Consider the following 21,154-nt stretch of genomic DNA (forward strand, 5'->3'; position numbering starts at 1 on the left):
CCTCCTGAAAAGTTTCATAAGGGTTTCCTTTTACCTATTAGCCAGCCATGAAATTACTTAGGAAATCAGGAAGCTCCAGTGTTAGAGGATTTGTCATTCCACCAAGTAATCTGGGGTTGGAAAGCTCATATTTTTGCCGATAAAACCCTAATTTGTACACTGTTGATGTTCTGAAAGTGGGATACACCAAATTCTCAGGTTAGATTTATCTGAAACTGAATGTGGAGGGGGCAGCAAACTACTTAATGAGCTATAGCTATGGCCAGCCTGAGGAAGCTCTACCTGCCTTGGGCCTCCCCATAAAATGCAAGCTTAGAGTGAGAGTCTAGGGTGATGACAGCAGCAACCCTTTGTGAGACTTTTGTGGGTGAGCTGAGAGTTAGTCTGGACCCTGGGTGAGAGCTGGGGGTGGGTGGGTGGAGTCCTGGGTGAGTGTCTGGAGGCTGACACTCCAAGTGGGGCCAAAGGTGTATGAGTTGACAATAATATATATTTATTAGTTATTCTATATGAATGCAGCATTTTAATTTTTGTAATATTTGAGGAGATTTCACCCCTCCCATATCCAAGAATCTGCTGATGAGTCTGGTGATTTTCCAGAGAGGAGGGGCGGTGTTCTGCTCTCTACTTATTCCGCTCCAGCCTAACGTCAGTCAGTGTGTCGGAGAGAGAGAGACTGAGTGTTAGAGATTGTGTGTATAGATAAGGTTGCTGCTAAGAGCAGCTGCAGACACTCAGTGCAGTTCAGTTTTTTAGTTTAGACCTCATTTAGCTCTGTATATAGTTGTATATTATAGTTGTAGATAGAATAAAGAAGATATTCTACAGAGCTGCTCTCCGAGTCGTTTATGCTCTGCTAGACTCTGCTATACTCTGCTGTGCAACGACTGCCTTCTTGTGGGAGTGAATCCGGTGCTCACAATACTAAGCTGTGAGTCCACAGCACTTTGACCTGTTCCTGTGCAGAAGGTGGTCTCTGGAAGTGCTACCCAGCTCGCCTAGCCCAGTCGGGGCTGAAGTGGATGAGTCCAGTTGGTGACACTGGCTCATGGGCGATGCTGACAATATTTGTTGTCTAAGTAGTCTGTTGTTGCTTTTAGTATACCATTAAGAGATATATTTTTAAAAAATACTGTTGGCATCAGAAGTCTCAGCTTGGTCCTGTGACCATTGGTGCCCAGGCTGATGCTGAAATTTGTGGGTGACAGGCCCCTTCATGGGAAATTCTGTAGGTGCTCAGGCACCCAGGGCCCTAGGGAGTTGGCAGCCATCTTTCTCGAGAGACAATAGAGTGCACCTCCAGGGGTGAAGTCAAACTGCTGCATTAACAGCACAAGCCTAGGCAGTGTGAATGGAGGTCCTGGGCTGCTCAGATGACAAGACCCTCGTCTCGGACTCACTGATTGGTCCAGAGGAAAGCAAAAGCAATACATATGGCATGAACTTGGATGCAGGAGTACACCTCCGGGGTTGAAGTCAACCCTCTGCATTAGCAGCGCCAAAGTGACCTCCCTGGGGCCAAGCCTGGGCAGTGTATGTGGAGGTCCTGGGGTGCCCAGAATATAAGAACCCTTCTCTCAGCCTCACTGGTGGAGTCTAAAGGAATGGAAAGGAATATGTTTGGTGCCAACTTGGCTGCAGGAATTGCTGGAAGGAAGTGTACAAGGTGACATCCAACCATCTTAGGGACTGCACTTATTGGTGCTGGGTTTGATTCTTAGCCCTTTCTTCTCCTGAAGATACAGAAATGGCCTAAGTAAGTAAGTAAGTAAAATAAATAATTCACCATTGATGAATTGTGCTCACCTTTGTGGGTTACAAGGTGTGCAGATCTCCTATAAAGACAGGCCACAAGGAAATTAGAATCTTTCCTATACATCAGTGATGGCCAAACTTGGCCCTCCAGCTGTTTTGGGACTACAGTTCCCATTATCCCTGACCACTGGTCCTGTTAGCTAGGGATGGTGGCAGATGTAGTCCCAAAACAGCTGGAGGGCCAAGTTTGGCCATCACTGCTATACATAATTTGAGATTACCTCTGAAGAGACAGAGATGTTTTGGTGATCTCCTTTAAGATCTTCTGTAAGATCTCAAACTATTAAGAATGGGTTAACTGTAGTCCTATTAACATTATCTACTATATCTACAGCAAGCTGAAAGAATTCCCTGAGATCTAGCTCATATACGGGGTGTGTGGAGGGTTGGGAGCCTTTCTGATTAAACTGACACTTAGAGAAAATGTTGGGCATGGCTGTGTGAATATCACAAAGGTTCTTCGCCAGCTCCGGTACCCTTGTTTCTAAGTATGGAACTAAAATGAGCAGTTCCTGGATTTATCAGCATGACCCCTGCCCTCTGCTTTACATAGCAGGGTGAAGGAGAGAAGGTAGACTATTGGAATTGAAACACAGAAAGACGATCCCCTTCTTAAGACAATGGATTTTTCTTGCTGAGGCTTTTTTAAAAAAAGGCAAAGGGGTGAGATGAGGGGTTTAAAATTGAATACTTTGTTTTTTAAAAAAAATGCCAGAAAGTGGATTGTTTATGTTGACAATGCTAAAAGAGGAAGCACTGTGGTCCCATGACATAGACAGTAAACCTAATGTTGGAAACCAGAATTATGGACAGTTTCTGCAACAGCACCTTAGCAGTTGGGTAAGACTAATCTTGGCTGCATACGCATCATACATACATGAGTTCCCCCAAAGAATACTGTGGATTGTAGTTTGTTAATACTGCTGGGAATTATAGCTCTCTCTCTGTGCTGGTAAACTACAGATCCCATGATACTTTGGGGGAAGCCATATGCTTTAATTTCACTTTAAATGTATAGTGTATGCAGGCCTAATGGTTATGTTTATGATAGATTCTGGCCTATAGGTGCTGTTTAAAAGGACGACAAATGATCATCTTTGTGTCTGTGGAGTTGCCTGAAGGGTAGCTTAATATGTGGTTGTAGAATAGTTATGAGCTAGTTTTTTTTACACCAAACAGTGCCATCTGCCAAGGAGATTTTTCAATTTAAATGATTTGAGCATAGATTTAAGTTTGCTAAATTGATGTTCTAAAAAATTTATATATTACAAGTTAGTACTGGATTTGTTTGTTTGTTTGTTGCGATTTGTATGGCATTGGTCATTGGCTGCAAGAAATAAAAATGCATGCTGCAGTACTCTGGATACTTCTGTACTTCTTAAAGAATTGCACAACTGAGATATGCTGCTGTACAAAAGGAGATGGGATCCCCCCCTTCCTAATTGGATACCAATAAGATTTTTATTACAATATTTCCTTTAAAAATTAATCTGTAAATTAGTTGAGATCAGAAGTGCCTTTGGCAAATCCTAGTTTAATGAGCTAAGAGATTATACAGAACATAGAATTAATATGGTAAACCTTCTATAATTCCCTCTTATGACTGTGCAGTTTATTAAAACAAAGCACTGTGAAACAAAACAAAGATGTGTATATTGCCTGAACAAAAGCCTGTGTGGATGCTCAGCTATTATGGAGAATTTGGAACTGGGGACTGAGTACTCCACACACACACACCTTAACTTCTTAGACTAATATGAAGTCTAGAATGCAGATATTGGATTGCACACTTCTTTGATTTTTTGTGATACAGACCTTGGCTCAAAAAACAAAAGGTTCTTTTCTGAATTATATTTAGAAAAGGTTGTTTTTCTGGGGGAAATGTTTGAAAATATGTATTTAAAGTGGTAAATGACAAAATAATGTAGAAATGGGACACAGACTCACAAATGAACACATGTGAAAGTGTCACGGTCTGAAAACAGATTAGCCCACCCATCCCTAGTAGGCCACCAACATTGCTCTCCTCTCTAGTGTCACAAAGTAGATTCAGTGTTCTTTCTGATACCGACACTACATTCAGTGGCAGACCTTGGGGTCTCAAATCTCAGCGGCATCCTATGTGGTGCCAAAATTCAGTGCTTCTTGCCTTACATTCTACATCACAGTTTTAGTGCTCCCTGTGGTAGCCCAGATCAGGTCCATCATCAGTAGCTGGAGTGGCTTAGAATCCCGCTTTGACCCTCCCTGCCCCAGCAATGCCCAGTTTCAGGAGTTAACACTGACTACTATTGGAAGTTATATTGCTGGTGACACTTTTGCCCAGCCATGCTTTTGACGGGGGTAGGAGGGACAGCGGCAAAGGCCCACCAGCAACAGAACTGAGTAGAGCCAAGCAAAGGGTTGCCTGTGCTGCAGTCAAAGACTTTGGGGAGTTGGATTGTTTTGTAAGTCAGTTTTGAAGCACTTACAATGACTGGTTATGAAACATGAAGTCTGTATCTCAATATGAAAGGCTTGTTTTAAAGAAGTCTATTCTTTTACTCAGGTTTCTGATTTCAGTTTCAACTTTCCAAGGGAGCATACCATTGTAATAATTCAGTAGCAATACGTGTGCTGTCGCGTATTGATCTACCAGTCTATTGATAGAAGTCCACTGAAGATTTTATACATTCCAAGATTTCAATGTTTTAAGTTTGTAAATCTTTCTGCTTTTATGTGAGAGGTTATACGCAATTGCAGTGACCTTGAATTTGATTAACCACCAAAGTGACAAATACTTCTAGAAGACCTGAGAAGGATTACCTGAAGTCCCATCCCTAATGCATTCAGGCCATTATCGCTGAAGTCTCTTTCATTTGTAGAACTCTGATTAAAATGGATTGCACATTTACAGTTTTATTTGTGATGAATTAATTTACTGGTTAATTTCATTGATGTATTGATTACAGCTTTCAGCCTGGATGAAAATGAATAGCGGTGTAACGGAACACAAAAGAACTTTAGAAATTGAAACATCTGCCTCAGATAAGTTTGTAGGGAGGGGAGAGGTCACTGAGGACAAAACGAAAAGGCACCAAGTTCTTATTTGCAGCAATGAGGTTTCAAGCTTAGATTGCCTAGCATTATTGGTCTGGGGTGTCATGGTGGCAGGAGTGGACTGATCCACATGGATCCATTCTGGTTGTCTTGCATAGATGAATTGTGCCATGCGTTTCTCGCTTCTTTTTCCGCTAAACTAATTTCTCTCATGAGTTTTGTGTAAACACATATTGTGGTGCACATTCATCTCACACATTACAAAAAGCCTGAAATCAGTCATTATTTCTATAATGTGTATTGAATGAGTCCCCCTTTCCCCTTCATGCCTCGATTTTGAGCTTTCACTAGTATTTAGCTGGTCACTGCTTAAAAAGCAGCAATTGGACTAGATCAGTGATGGCCAAACTCAGCCCTCTAGCTGTTTTGGGACTACAGTTTCCATCATCCCTGACCACTGGTTCTGTTAGCTAGGGATGATGGGAGCTGTAGTCCAAAAACAGCTGGAGGGCCGAGTTTGGCCATCATTGGACTAGATGATCTGATCCAGCAAGAGAGTTCTTATAGCCTTGTATACCCTCTGTTTTCAAAATTTTGATTGTGGTGTTGCCTCATCTTGTTTCGCCAATGTTATTCTGTAAAGTGCCAGGTAAATAGATGGTTATCAGGCAGATAAATAAAGGGCTGAATTAATGGCATCTACCTTAATATCTGTATACCAATGCTGATTATTTGAGACCCACAATGACTTACTGAGGCCTCACTCCCTGCACAATGGCAGTATGCTGATTATTGGGGTTCACTGTTGAATGCCAGGCAGTTGACCACTGTACAAATGGCATGTGCCAACTTGACAAAGTTTTGGCAGTTGTTGCTGTTGTTCCATCATTTCAACCTTCCCTGAATGTCAAAAGAACACCTAAGAGATTTGTGTGTCCATTTTAACTTGGCTCTCAGTGAAGGGGGTACAAATCAGAGATTTAGAGAATTGTAAAGTGAACGCATTGAAAACAATTATTTTGGCCTGCACTGCTCTCCTGACCAATTAATATACAGAGGCAGCAGTTGGCTACATACATATATATATATATACATATAAAATCAGTGGTTTTCCTTGTTAACCTGCTCCTTGGAGGACTGCTACCAAAAACTCGGCTACCCCCGCCGTTACCCTTTGGTCAACGTCGGATAGGCAGAATCCCACACATTCACCTTGTTGGGGCTCCAGACCACCCAAAAGAGGGGGCAGCACGCGTTGACGGAGCGTACTGTACAATGGGCACTGAAAGAGAATGTGCTCTACCGTGTCCGGGACATTCATAAAACATCTGCAGAATCTCTTGTTTCTAGGGATGTTTTGATATCTTCCCCTGACAAATGCTGAGGGAAAAACATTCAAACGGGCCAGCATAAAAGCCCTACGTTGGGCTGGAATTATTAATTTGGTGACGTAATTGGCTCTGCTATCTAAGATATTTAAATCATAGAATATGGGCGAGCAAATTTTGTTTACAGCTGCCATAATATTTTGCCTCTCGACATCCTTTAGTCTAGTTAGGATATTATGGAAAATGTATTGCTCATTAGAATTGTACAGGGGCTCCAGCTCGATGCCTAAAGATTCAATCTTTTTTTCGAGGTACTGATACCATCTTGATTTGTAGGAGTCTTTGAGCAAATCAGCGAGCAGACTTGATGGAGGGCAGCGAAAATGGCAGCGTAACCAGTACTTTATTGAGGTGGACCAGGCCCAATATTCCATTGTGTGTATGCCTATTTCTGCACACATTGTTTCATATTTGATCACAGCTGGGAGTCCAAGAATACGTCTCAGAAAGCTGGAGTGAATCTTTTTTAAATCACTATTATATGCTTGGACCCATAGCGGGATTCCATAGAATATCTGGGATTGCACTTTTGTTTGGAATATCTGATTGGCCGCAGGAATAAATTGATTGCCTTTCTGATAATAAAAACGGGCAACTGCTGATGAGGTGCACTTTGCCTGTTTTATGGCATTTGTGCGATGATTTGCCCACCCTAAATTGCTCTGGAATAAGATTCCCAGATACCTATAGATTTTCACTTGTTGGATTTCTTGCCCTCTTATTTTCCATTTCTCTAATTTCCAACCATTCGAGAAGACCAAAATTTTTGTCTTCTCGTAATTTATAGAGAGCTTGTTACATTCGCAGTAAAGGATCAGAGAAGATATAAGACGTTTCAGACCCAAACTCGTTAATGATAGTAGAACAGCATCGTCTGCGTATAATAACAGAGAAACTGGTTTCTGATTAAGTTTAGGGGCATGTGATTCTATTTTTTGAAGGTGATCTGGCAAGTCTGATAAAAATAAATTAAATAGGAAGGGGGCAAGAATACACCCTTGTTTTACCCCTTTCGAGTTTGGGATGTCTGATGAAAGGTGACCTTTAGTGTTAAGTTTGACTTGACAGATATTGGAAGAGTATAAATTTTTTATTAGGATCAATAAGCGCTGATCAATTTTTAATTCTGCGAGTTTCCTCCACAGCTTTGGGCGGTCAATTGAGTCAAATGCACCACGAAAATCTACAAAAGCGGCAAATATCTTAGATTGCCTTTGAGATCTGTATTTTTCAACCAAATGCATAAGTATAAGGCAGTGGTCTAATGTAGAGCAACCTTTGGAGAAACCTATTTGTTCTTTCCCTGGTAAATTTAGATTTTTCATCCAGGTAAGGAGTTTAGATAAAAGGTGCTTAGCGTAGATTTTCCCTATCACTGATAATAGGCTTATCGGTCTATAATTCCTTGGTTCTTTTGGGTCGCCATTTTTAAAAATTGGGATAATTATTGATCTTAACCATATCTCAGGTATGATCCCATATTTATCTATGAGGGTAAACAATTGAGCTAAGGGTTCTGCCCACCAATCTATATAGGTCTTGAATAATTCTATTGGTAGACCGTCTGGCCCAGGAGATTTCCCCGATTTGAAATTTTTAACTATCTCTCTAATTTCCTCTTCTTCTACCCTTGGCCACTCCTGGAGTTTATTGATTTTATTTTTAGTGGTTTCATTTCCTTTAAGTTCACTGTGTAGATTGTTAAATACAGATGTAAAATATTGGGACCATTTGGATTCTGCAATTGGTGGTAGAGTTAGTTGATTTTCGGCTTTCAATCCTCCGTACACTAGGTTCCAGAACGCTTTGTTATTTTTACTCTGGATTGAGTCGAGTAATTGTAGCCATTTTTGGGTTGCATATTTCTGTTTCTTTTCGGCCAGAATGTAATGATATTTTCTTTTTTCATCAAGATAAGAGGGCTCTAGTTTAGTGCGATTATTTTTAAATGTTTGGCGCAGTTTTCTTTTTTGCTGGAAACATTCATCATCAAACCAAGGGCTAGCGCTATGTTTAAGTACCCAAACTTTAGGTGGAGTACTAAGTTCTACGAACATTTGGAAGATTTCATTATAAATTTTCGGAATATCGCTGTAGGAATTAGTGGTCTTTAAGTTGGATAATACTTGTTTTCTCAGGTTGGCTGTAAGTTTTTGCCCCACTACTGCACTCATTTCCTGGGACCATTTTAATTGGGTCATTTGTTTGTATTGAGAGGGTTCTATAATATTGTGCTTGGTTATTTTGGTTTCATCCTTTAAGTTAATAGACAACAATAATGGCTGATGGTCGCTTTCAGTACGCGTTCCGATTTTGAGGTCCATAATCGAATTTATAATATTGTAAGGAACAAGAATATAGTCGATGACACTGCATCCTCGGGGGGAGAAGTATGTAAACTCCCCGCTTCTATCGCCTTTTGTTGAACCGTTCACAATCTGCAAATTAAAGTTGTTACATAATTCAAGTAGGCGTAAGCCTTCGTTGTTTACAACCCTATCTCTGGAGAATCGTCCTATTTTCAGGGCATGTGCGATATCATTGTCAGTATTCCAATTTAGTTTGCTACATAGTTGTTCATTGTTGGTTCCCACTCTGGCATTAAAATCACCTGCTATTATCAATGAGGCATTTGGGTATTTGGCGGTCAAATTTTCTATATAAAAGGTTAGTTGTGACCAATTTTCACTGTTACTGTTGTTTTTGGATGGGGGGATATAGACATTTACAAGTAGCAAAGTATCTTCTTTTTGGGTTAAAAGTAGGGCTTGTGCAAGTGGCAAGCATTTTTCTAGCTGCTTGATTTCAAACCCTAAGTTGTCTTTGATCATACAACAGAACCCTGCTTTCGGCCGGCCCTTCGTGTTTGTTTTCAATGCGGGTTTCGTATAGGAGGAGAATCCATTGATTTTAATATCTCTAGTTGACCATGTTTCTTGTAGAAGTATTAATTCAAAATCTTTAAAGAAGTTCATTAGGTCTGGGTCTCCGTCTTTGTTTCCCCACCCTGCAATATTCCAGGACAGCAAGCGTAGAATCCGTTTTTGAGTTGGTGGCTGGTTGACAGCATTTAGTCATTCTAATTCTGTTATTGAGTCCAGCGAGGAATTTTGTCTTGTGCCGATACAGCCATTTGTCGCTACTTTCGGTGGGGAACATAATGGTGGATCTTTTAGATTCTTTTTTAAAGTGCGGGAAATTAGAATTTCCTCCTGTCAGGGGTTCAGGAGCAGAAGGGACGGATGGAGAGGAATCGGAGGGAGAAGTTAGCGACGAGAGCCGACCAAGGTCCCTAAGTCTCTCCAGCGAATCGGAGGATTCACAGAAAGGGGCTCCCGTGGGCAGAGCTGGGGGGTTGCCAAGAGGGGCACCTCAGGAAGGAGGGACCAGAGGGGATTCAGAGAGCAGCAGCTGGAGATCCGGACCAGCTACCCCACCGGAGAGCAGCAGCTGGAAATCCGGACCAGCTACGCCACCAGAGAGCAGCAGGGGGGAGGAGTTCCAGGCACCAGCGACAGGCAGCTCTCCGGCAGCAGCCACGCCTGCGTCGGAGAGCGAGGAAACGGTAGGGAGGAGGGTCGGAGACAGCGCGCGCGCGCCAAGTTCAAATGTAACAGAGGGAGGCGCAATGAGCAGCCCGGAAAGGGAGCCAGGTCCTAAAGCCCGCCGAAGGGAGGGGGAGGAATCCGAAGGGTCCGCATCCGAGGCATCCAGGAAGGAAGGAACCCCGGGGGGTGGTAGGACCCAGAGGCGAAAGGAGAGACGCAAAAGGTGGAGCAAGGCTAGGGTCTTGAACTGGTGTACAGGAGGCGGAGATTCAGATGGGACTTCGCCGATCTAGGGAATAGACGTAGAGACGCACGCTAAGATTTGGAAATGGAAACTATACTTCAATAAAGACTTTATACCGTTCTACCGGCTAGCGTTGGTCCTTTGTGAGCCGGGACCTAGAGGCAGTCTCTGACAGTAAGTCCCATCTCACAAAGTTTTCATCAGTTCTCTTTGACTCAAGCGACGTGTGGGGAGCGAAGCAGGGAGGAAAGAGGACTGGTGCCTTGGGAGCTCACAAGAGTCAAGCGACATGTCTACTGAAGAGCAAATTGCTTCCCTGCAAGAAGCGGTAACGCAGCTCAGCGCAGAGATACTCGCCTCCAGGAAAAGAGAGGATGAAGCGGCTGCTGCATGCCGAGATCTCCAAGCCAGGTTGGACGTGCTTACTAAGCAGGCACAAGCGGGGTCCAGATCCGAGGGGATCGGGTTGGGGAGGAGAGGAGGCAGCATTGTATCTCACTTCGATGGGAATTTACAGCAGTACCCCAATTTCCGAGCAGACGTGCAGTTTGCGCTGAAACTGCTGGAAAAAGAGTTTAGAGATGAGCAGGAAAAAGTGGGGTTTATCTTGTCTCATTTGCATGGAGACGCGAAAGCATGTCTGCGCAATCTGTGGAGAGATATGGACCCAGCGCTCCAGAGTTCAGCTGCATTCATTAAAGCGATGGATTCTTGCTTTCTATCGAAAATAGACATTGACATTGCCCGTAAGGACATATTTGGGCTGAGACAAGGGAAAGCCAGCGTGAGGCAGTATCACTCCCGCTTTTTTGCATTGGTCAATGCCTTGGGGTGGGACAAGGATTCCCCCCCCGTTAGAGATCTTTATTGGGAAGGATTGAACCCCCAAATCAAGGATGAGATAGCGCGGGGGGAGAGACCCAAAAGCACCCAGGAAGTGGTGGACAGATCGCTCGCAGTGGGGGTGAGGCTGGAGGACCGCCCATGGGACAGAGAAGAAGGGCGTTGGGGACGCACACCAGCCAGAGCGCCCTCCCTCTTGCCCAGGGATGTCGCGCGTGCGCAATCAACGCCTCCGCAAGCAGGGGGGGAGGAGCCAATGGAGATCGGCGGTGCTAGAGCTCAATCAGCCACCAGAGCCTTAACACCGGGAGCAGTCAAAACAAAGCAGCCTAGAGGGAACAGGAAGTGTTACATCTGTGAAAGTCCTAAGCACATGGCGAAAGAGTGTCCCCAGAGGCTCCACAAGCACACTGCAGCTTCAATGACAGTAATGGGAGCAACTCAGCAAAGTGAACCACAGCAGGGAAACGAAGGAGTCTGGCTGGAAACAGAAGCACTGGGGGCCAGCCAGGCGAGTCAGTAAAGAAGTCCCCAGAGATTTTGAAGCCCACGGATCCCCTCCCGCCCAAACCAGTGGTGCAGCTCACCGCATCGCTCCAGCTGCCCAGTGGTCTCACTTTAGAAGTGCCGATTACGATTGACTCTGGCAGTAATGCGGACTTTATCGCACTGGAATTCCTTCAACAACACAACATAGCGCTACTGCCAGCCACACTGCCCCTGAACGTTGTCACAGTGGATGGCAGGGAACTGCTAGGGGGGCAGGTGGTACAGCAGACACCACCTATGGTGATGCAAATTGGGAATCACCGAGAAGTAATCAGCTTCAACGTCACCCAATTGTCGGACACGCCAGTAGTTCTGGGAATGAGTTGGCTACACAGGCACAGCCCAGCATTGGCATGGTACCAACGCCAACTGACTTTTGGCTCCTCCTACTGTGCGGAACACTGCATTCTGCCTAGACCAGAAGGGGAGGAGGATGACCCACAGTTACATTTGGGCACGCTGCAAGCAGTACCTCTCAAGTATTCTGAATTTTTGGAGGTGTTCTGCGAGAAGGAAGCGGACAAGCTACCCCCCCACAGACCCTATGACTGCAAGATTGATCTCCTGCCGGGGGCGACGCTGCCAACAGGGAAACTGTATTCCATGTCTGAGGATGAACTGCAGGAACTTAGGGAGTTCATAGACCACAATTTGAAGCGCGGGTTCATCCGGGAGTCGAAAGCTGTAGGGGGCAGCCCAGTATTCTTTGTGAAGAAGCGAGACACGCCCCAGAAGAGGCTTGTAGTGGACTTTCGAATTTTGAACTCGAAAACCAAGCCCTCGTCCTTCCCCATGCCCAAAATAGACGACCTGCTCGCGACGGTAAGGAAAGGACGCGTTTTCACCAAGTTGGATCTGCGAGGCGCGTACAACCTGATTCGTGTGCGGGAGGGCGACGAGTGGAAGACGGCCATGTTCACACCACTGGGCACCTACGAATACAGAGTTATGCCCTTCGGATTACAAAATGGCTCTCACTGTTTTCAAGCCTTTATGCATCACGTGTTGGCGGGACTCCTTTACAAGAAGTGCGTATGCTTCCTGGACGACATCCTGATATTTTCTGAGTCGCGAGAGGCGCACGAGAGGGATGTCAGGGAAGTTCTGCAGAGACTAAAGGAGCACAGGCTGTACGCCAAGCTGGAGAAGTGCCAGTTCGACGTGACGGAGGTGGATTTCCTGGGCTATAAACTGTCGGACAAGGGGCTCGCCATGGACAGCGCCAAGGTTCGCTCAGTATTGGACTGGAAAAGCCCGCGCAATCGGAAGGAAGTCCAGCGGTTTGTCGGCTTTGCCAACTTTTATCGCAAGTTCATCAAGGGGTTCGCTATGCAAACGGCGGCCATCACCGACACGCTCAGCTCCAAGAAGAAGAAGTTTCTCTGGACGGAGGAAGCGGAGCAGTCCTTTCAGAAACTCAAGCGTCTCTTCGCGTCCGAGGAGCAGCTGCTGCATGTGAATCCCAGCAGACCAATGAGGGTGGAGACAGACGCCTCAGACAGAGCCGTGGGAGCTGTACTGTTGCAACAAGACCAGCAGGGGGACTGGAGGCCGTGCGCCTTCTACTCAAGGAAGCTCAGCAAGTCGGAGCAGAATTACACCATCTGGGACAGGGAGTTGCTAGCCATCCATGCAGCGTTCAAGGCGTGGCGGCACTTCCTTATCGGAGCCAGACACACAGTGCAGGTCCGCACGGACCACAAGAATCTAGAGTACTGGCGCACGGCGAGGTTCCTGAATCAGAGGCACATTAGATGGGCAGAGTTCTTCGCGGACTTCGACTTCAGGATAGAGTACATCCCGGGTGACAACAACATCATGGCGGATGCCTTGTCCAGAAAGCCGCAATACCTCGAGGAGGAGGCACCGTCGGCAGCCAAGCACATTTTCGCACCGGAAGCGTGGGCTTGCGCTTCGGCGACCGTGGATCTGGACGCCGTACGTCGAGCGTTGCAGGAGGACCCCTTCGCGCAAGCCAAGATGGAGGAGGTGCACAAGGGCACGGTGAAGGACGACGAGTTCCAGATCAGAGACGGGTTGCTCATCCGCAAGGGAGCACTCTACGTGCCGGGGAATGACCTCCGCGCGAGGGTGCTGCAGCAGCTACACGACGCCCCCACTGCCGGGCACTTTGGCAGAGAAAAGACTGTAGAACTAGTGACCAGAGACTTTTGGTGGCCCAAGATGCGGGGGGAAGTAGCGGATTACGTCTCGAGATGCGACACCTGCCAAAGAGCCAAGTCAGTGCACAAACCGCCGGCGGGATTGCTGGAACCGTTGCAGACGCCGTCTGAGCCGTGGGAACGGGTGGCCCTGGACTTTGTCACGGATCTGCCCAGTTCGAGGGGAAAGACGGCAGTGCTTGTGGTGGTGGACATGTTTACCAAGATGGCACACTTCATCCCGTGTGCGAAGGTGGCCACGGCAGAACAGACCGCCAGGCTGTTCATAGACCACGTGTTTAAGGTCCACGGTCTGCCACGATCTATTCTATCCGACCGGGGGCGGCAGTTCATCTCGAACTTCTGGCAAAAGTTGATGGGCATCCTGAACGTCAAGATCAATCTAGCGTCGGCGAGACACCCGCAGACCAACGGACAAGCGGAGAGGGTCAACGCCATCATGCAGCAGTACCTGAGATGCTACGCCAATCAGCAGCCTAACACGTGGGTGGACTACCTGCCCCTCGCAGAGTTCGCTTACAACAATACGAAGCACGTGTCGACGGGGGTGACGCCGTTCTTCGCCAACAACGGGAGGCATCCCAGAACCTTCCCAGGTTTAGAGAGAGTGGGGGAGGGGGAGCCGCAGGCAGCGGAAGACTTAGCGTCAGAGTTGCAGGAAGTCCACGAACAGCTTAGGAGGCAGTTGGAACTGGCCAAGCACGCATACAAACTGCAGGCTGACAGACACAGGAGAGTAGGGGAAGACATACAGGTGGGAGATTGGGTCTGGTTAGCAGCGCAAGCAGTGCCGACCAAATCGTTGGCCAAGAAGAAGCTAGGGCATAAGCAGCTAGGGCCTTACCAAGTCCAGGCACAGGTCAATCCAGTGGCCTTCCGGTTAGCGCTTCCGGAGGGTTCCAGAATGCATCCGGTGTTCCATAGATCGGTGCTCACGCCCTACAAAGCACCGCATAGATTTCAGGAGCCAGGCACAGCACCAGATCCGCCCAGAGAAGGACCCAGGGAAGGGGGGTCGCCAAGAGGGGAGCGCATCAACGAAGCCACAGAGATTTTAGACTCGAGATGGGGGGAAGAGGGAGTAGAATACCTTCTTGCCAGAGAGGATACCCCGGCCAGCGCCAACAGTTGGGTGCCGGGCTATGCCTTGGACGAGCCCCTTCTCAAGGAAGAGTTCCATGCCATTTTCCCACACAGGCCCATGCCAGCCGAGTATTTCGACGACTGGCTCTTCACACCCACACTTTCAGGCAGCACGTTCCAGGGGTTCGACTCGGACGAGGAGACGGCACCACACATACGCTCTCCGGAGGGTTCAACCTCGGGTTCTGCCTCAGACCGCTCCTATTGGTGGGATACTCAACCAGAGGAGCAGTGGCGCAGGAAGTGGCTGGGGGGTCCCTGGCAGGCATCACCCTCAGAGGGGAACGGGGGAGAGATGGACATGGACGTGTTGGGGGAGGACGTGGGATTTGAACACGAAGGCAGGGAGATGGAAGCAGAGGAGATCGACGTCGACGAGCGCACGGAGGACGAGCCAGACCTGCCCGATGTGATGTACGACACGGGGGAAGAACTGTATCCGGCACTCACCCCCGCCACGACGGAGCACCCAGAACCCACACCGGAAGGAGGGGAGGGGGGAAGGGGGGGCTTCGAGGGGGGGATGGATGTCAGGGGTTCAGGAGCAGAAGGGACGGATGGAGAGGAATCGGAGGGAGAAGTTAGCGACGAGAGCCGACCAAGGTCCCTAAGTCTCTCCAGCGAATCGGAGGATTCACAGAAAGGGGCTCCCGTGGGCAGAGCTGGGGGGTTGCCAAGAGGGGCACCTCAGGAAGGAGGGACCAGAGGGGATTCAGAGAGCAGCAGCTGGAGATCCGGACCAGCTACCCCACCGGAGAGCAGCAGCTGGAAATCCGGACCAGCTACGCCACCAGAGAGCAGCAGGGGGGAGGAGTTCCAGGCACCAGCGACAGGCAGCTCTCCGGCAGCAGCCACGCCTGCGTCGGAGAGCGAGGAAACGGTAGGGAGGAGGGTCGGAGACAGCGCGCGCGCGCCAAGTTCAAATGTAACAGAGGGAGGCGCAATGAGCAGCCCGGAAAGGGAGCCAGGTCCTAAAGCCCGCCGAAGGGAGGGGGAGGAATCCGAAGGGTCCGCATCCGAGGCATCCAGGAAGGAAGGAACCCCGGGGGGTGGTAGGACCCAGAGGCGAAAGGAGAGACGCAAAAGGTGGAGCAAGGCTAGGGTCTTGAACTGGTGTACAGGAGGCGGAGATTCAGATGGGACTTCGCCGATCTAGGGAATAGACGTAGAGACGCACGCTAAGATTTGGAAATGGAAACTATACTTCAATAAAGACTTTATACCGTTCTACCGGCTAGCGTTGGTCCTTTGTGAGCCGGGACCTAGAGGCAGTCTCTGACACCTCCCTTTCTTGATTTTCTTCCTTAGCTGTTCCTTGTTCCTGAGAGATTTCTGTGGTTGGTGGACTATTATGGACAGTAGGATTGTTTTCGGTCTCTACTTCCATTTCTTTGGTCTCATTTGATGTTGAGCTCAATGTGTCAGGTCTGTTGGAGGTCATCTTTTGTTCGGGAATGTTAGAATCCTTTGTAGTACTTAAATAAGGGGTACCTATTTCGTTTGGAGCTAGTAATTGATATCTCAGCCAGGAATTTGTGGTCTCATTACTGGAGTTTTTCCTTGTCATTTCATATTTTAAAGGAGGCTGGATTTGAAGCTCTGCATCTATACATTTAAAAGTTCCATTAGTAGCTCTCTTTTTGACTATGCATTTTGGGGAGAGGGCTGGTAGGTGTGAAGTTTGATTGTGTATTGTTTCTACTGCATTTTGTTGACCTTGTTGGTGAATTTCGATCAATTTGGCCTGTAGTTTCGTCAGTTTACTGAGTATGCTTATTTGTTCTTTATCTGGTAGGTTGGTAAAGTTACTCAGCAGATCTTCTTCTTCTGGGACTGTCCAGTCTGTTGTGTCAAGGGCGAGGCTGTTAATTGATGCTACAATCGCATGGTTTGGGAGCTTGGATTTTTCTTGCGTAATTTCCCGGGTAGCTGGCAGCGGTTTCTCCCATCTACTGGGTTCTTCCACGGGAGTAGGGCAGATATCGGCTTCTGTTGGAATGGCCTTGTTCATCTTGTTCTGTCTTTTAGATGCAATCAATGGTCTGAGTGATATATCTTCAAAGTGTCGACGTGGAATAATTCCTTTCTGGGCTAAATGAGCCTTTTCCCTTAAGATTTCGGTTGGGATTCTATGGCTACCAAATCTTAGTAGTACTTTTTTGGAATATCCATCGTTAGTGAGCCTCTTGACTGCTTTTAAGTCAATCCTTCCCCCCTCAAGGCCTAGGAGCAGATTTAGATGATGTCTGGCCCAGAAGGATGACTCCCAGTAAGGTAGGGGCCCTCTGTATGGAAAAATGTGGAGAACAATCTCACATGGCCTCAGTATCAAGTTGACTGTGTGAGGGGGGCTTCCTCTGATTTTTGGCTGGTTTAGAGGTATAAATTTGTGTTTGTTCTGTTTATCTCCAGGGCTTGTTAAGGATGGCAAAAAGGGAGTGAGTTGCCTCCTTTCATCTGGGTTATCCAGCTTCTTGAAGATGTTTTGTAATTGTTCAAAGATTTTTTGAACTGTTTGAGCAGTCAGTAGGCAGCATTCCTCCAGCAGCTCCACCTTTCTATCAATTAGTACTTGTGCCTCGGTTATGGGAGTAGTAGCCTTATCGTTTTATTTGTATAATGCCTAATAAAGGTTTGAATAAGAGAAGACCAATTAATTACCGTGTTATGAAGAGAAGCGGAACCTGTGCTTGTTAGCTTAATTGAGAAAAGGTAGGTGAAATAGTCCCCTGCATAAATCTGTTGCATGCTCTGCAATCGCTTAAGGAAAGCACAATCCATTTTTTGTTTTGTTTTGTTTTCAAATTTGCCTCCCCCATATTAATCAGCAACTTTAGCGTTTAGAGAGATGGATTTGCTTGTTAGATACCCCCAGTGGAGATTAAGCACATTGGCTGCTACTGCCTCCAAATGTACTTCAACTTTAATTGCATGGAGCAATCAATGCTAATGGATGGTGGCAACAGTGTAAATACCTCACCGCCTAGGCCTTCTGGAAAAAAACCGACTAGGGTGATTTGGGAATGCAGATCTTGCAGTAAGAATTGAGTTTAGGCAGTGGCGTAGCGTGGGGGGTGCAGGGGGGCCGGCCGCACCGGGCGCAACATCTGGGGGTTAGGGGGTGCAAATCCACAGGTTAGGGGGCGCAAATTACTTGCCTTGCCCCGGGTGCTGACAACCCACGCTACGCCACTGAGTTTAGGCTCAGCAGTGGTGACAGAACCAAAGCCTGTTTGTGTAGGATTCCCCACAACTCTACATCCATTTTACACCAAAATTCCAGAGGAAGCAAACTATAAGATCTTATATATTTATTTAGCACAGAATATAGTATGCTATTTAAACTAATTTTGTTTATGATGACTCCTCAAATAAAGATGGGAAACATCTGTCAATTTTTGTTCCCTTGGTTTCTCATTTTCCCAATGTTTCATTCAGTTCTCTACATTTCTTTGGCATCTGCTGAACTCTTCTTTAAAAAATACACATGAACATTTTCCCACATTATAGTGTGAATTTCTCCTTTTAAATATATTTGTGCGTGCAGTCTTGACTAATGCACACATTTATGCAAGCAAATTTTTCCTAATGGAATGCATTTTGTATGCTTTTTAAAATTGATTTTAGGCACACTTTCCTCTCATATATGCACTTTTGCAAATGTTCTTTGGTTGGAGAACTGCATTGCAAAATTCGGATACGTGTGACTTTCAATGGATGGCTGTGCTTCAGTTTTCATATTGTTTTGGAACTTGAAAAATTGATAGATTCTGCTTTGAACTGAATTGCTCACCTACGCAATACTATTTATTTCCTTCAGACACAGGCCAGGTGTGTACATTGTACATATGTTGGGAAAGATAGTGAGCTTTGGGCACCCTGCACAAGGAGTGGGGAATCTTTAAGGGAATCTGCTTAAAATAATAAGTCTAATTGGCCCTTATGGATTACTGTATATAGGCAGTGGTTTTGCTTAAAATTGAATGGCAAATCCTAAAACACAGACTAGAGGAGAACATGAAGAACGTCTAAATTTGCATTTTGTTTTCCCCCAATGTAAACCGGGGCTAATAAGAATATATATATATATATATATATATATATATATATATATATATACACACACACATATACACACACACACACACACACACACACACACACACACACAGTGGTACCTCAGGTTAAGTACGGTACTTAATTCATTCCGGAGGTCCGTTCTTAACCTGAAACTGTTCTTAACCTGAAGCACTACTTTAGCTAATGGGTCCTCCTGCTGCTGCTGCTCCAGTGGAGCCCGATTTCTGTTCTTATCCTGAAGCAATTTTTTTAACCTGAAGCACTATTTCTGGGTTAGCGGAGTGTGTAACCTGAAGCGTATATAACCCGAGGTACCACTGTATGTATATATATATATATATATGTATATAAACACCCCTCTTCCAAGTATGCAGGCCTTCTTGTGGCAAACTAACATTGTATGTTCTATTAGGTGCACAAAGATTGGGGGAGGGGATCCTGTGTCACAAGTATAAGAGGATTGTCAGCCAACAACCTCTCCCATGAAAATGAGCAGAGTCAGTTCTTATATGCCTATCTCTATGCTCTTGTAAGTGATTTTATTAATCAAAGGATAATCTTATTTGGGGAATAAAATACCTCAGGGTGAGTTGAGCTTCTTCAGAACAAAGTTGGAATCCAGGAATAATTTGTAATTAACTTTCTAGATAACTTTGTGGACAATAATGGCGTTGGCTGATATATTATGCACACTACATATTTCCCAATTTGCACTTTGACAGATACAATTTATATTAGTTTAGTTATTGCTCCTCCCATTCAAAGCTTCTTTCCCCCTGCATTGCATTTATGTGTATTCAGCACATGAATTTGAGTATTATAAGCAAGGCAACAATACATTATGTCTATCTTTGTGTGTGTGTGTGTGTGTGTGGGCACACACGCACACATGCAGATATGTGGCTGGTGGGAGGATGGGGAAAAGAAGGTGGGGAGCCCTAGTTCACAGTGGCTTTAACAAGTTGGGAAAAAATAAAATAGAAAAAAATAAATAGCTGTCCTGCTTATTAATGGATGCCCAGCAGAATGCCAGCCATCTTCCAATTCTAAGTTCATCTCCATGGCCTGTTTTGAAGTTAAAGTAAGAAATGGCTATGTTGGTATCCATGGAGACAGACAGGCAGGTTGATGGGTCAGAACATGGCCCCAACTTCCAATTGCAATGAAAATCTGTGAATGGATATTCTGCATGTAGATTATGCATTTATGTTAGTGGCAGGGTCAACAGGTTTGATTCCCTTCCTCTCCTCCATGTGTCCGTATCCATGGTTATGTCACATGAAGTGGGCTAATGAGGTAAGATTAGATAAACTCCTTTGGGAAATCTAAATTTCTCTGATGTTTTTTGCCCTGCATGGGTTTTCCGTTTTAAGGTTGGGTGAAATTGAATGGCATTTTGCTTTAGGGTTGGGTGAAATTGTAAACTTATAAGCTCTCTCACTGGGAAATTTTACTTCTCTCAGTATGGAATGCTTCTCAATCCCCCCTGGATTCTTCAAGTGTTTTGCCAGAGCAGAAACCTCCATGTTCACTTCAAGATTTGATATAGACTTCAAGTAGCAAGTGGTGCTTCAATGGTAAGGCCACTTATGAGAATGGTTAAAGAAAATTACATGGGCTTTTAAAGCAATAGCTCCATTATTATTTATAAAATTTCAAAATTACCCTCAGCACACGAAATGACATATCTTGCACTGTGTGGCACCACAGTGTTCACAAATCCAGTCTCCATCAATAATTTTTCAGTGGTATTCAACTAATTTATTGTGCTGCCACAAGAATTGGCTCTAGCTCAATGGTATTTCCCCCCCTCTCCTCCCTCCACGTTTTCCCAACTCTTCCAATCTACTCCCATTTCCCCCCCCTAGAATTCAGAGGAAGGTTGCTTTTGAAACCTGAAACCTAATGGCTTCTCTCGAAATTTCCTCAAAAGGATGAAAAAATTCCCCCACTATGTTCAATAGCGCATGGAGGAGTGTGCATTAGAGACTGGTGATGCTAGCACATTCTCTTGTGGTGGTTTGCTTGAATAGTTCATTGTATCAATTTCTGAAAATAAATATATAATGAAATATAAAAATGTGAAAAATAAGCAAGGAGCTGGTTCCAAAACAGCCAAGAGCCAATTGTATCATGCTCCTTTTATCCCCCCCCCCGTACATTTACCCCACTGTTCCACCAAGGAGCTAGTAAGTGCTTGGCTAGTTCCAAAACAGCCAAGAGCCAATTGCATCATGCTCCTTTAATCCCCCCCCCCCCCGTACATTTACCCCACTGTTCCACCAAGGAGCTAGTAAGTGCTGTACATAGAGATTATCCTAT

The sequence above is a fragment of the Podarcis filfolensis genome (genome assembly GCF_964270895.1).
Source record: "Podarcis filfolensis genome assembly, chromosome: 7".
Taxonomy (NCBI): Eukaryota; Metazoa; Chordata; class Lepidosauria; order Squamata; family Lacertidae; genus Podarcis; species Podarcis filfolensis.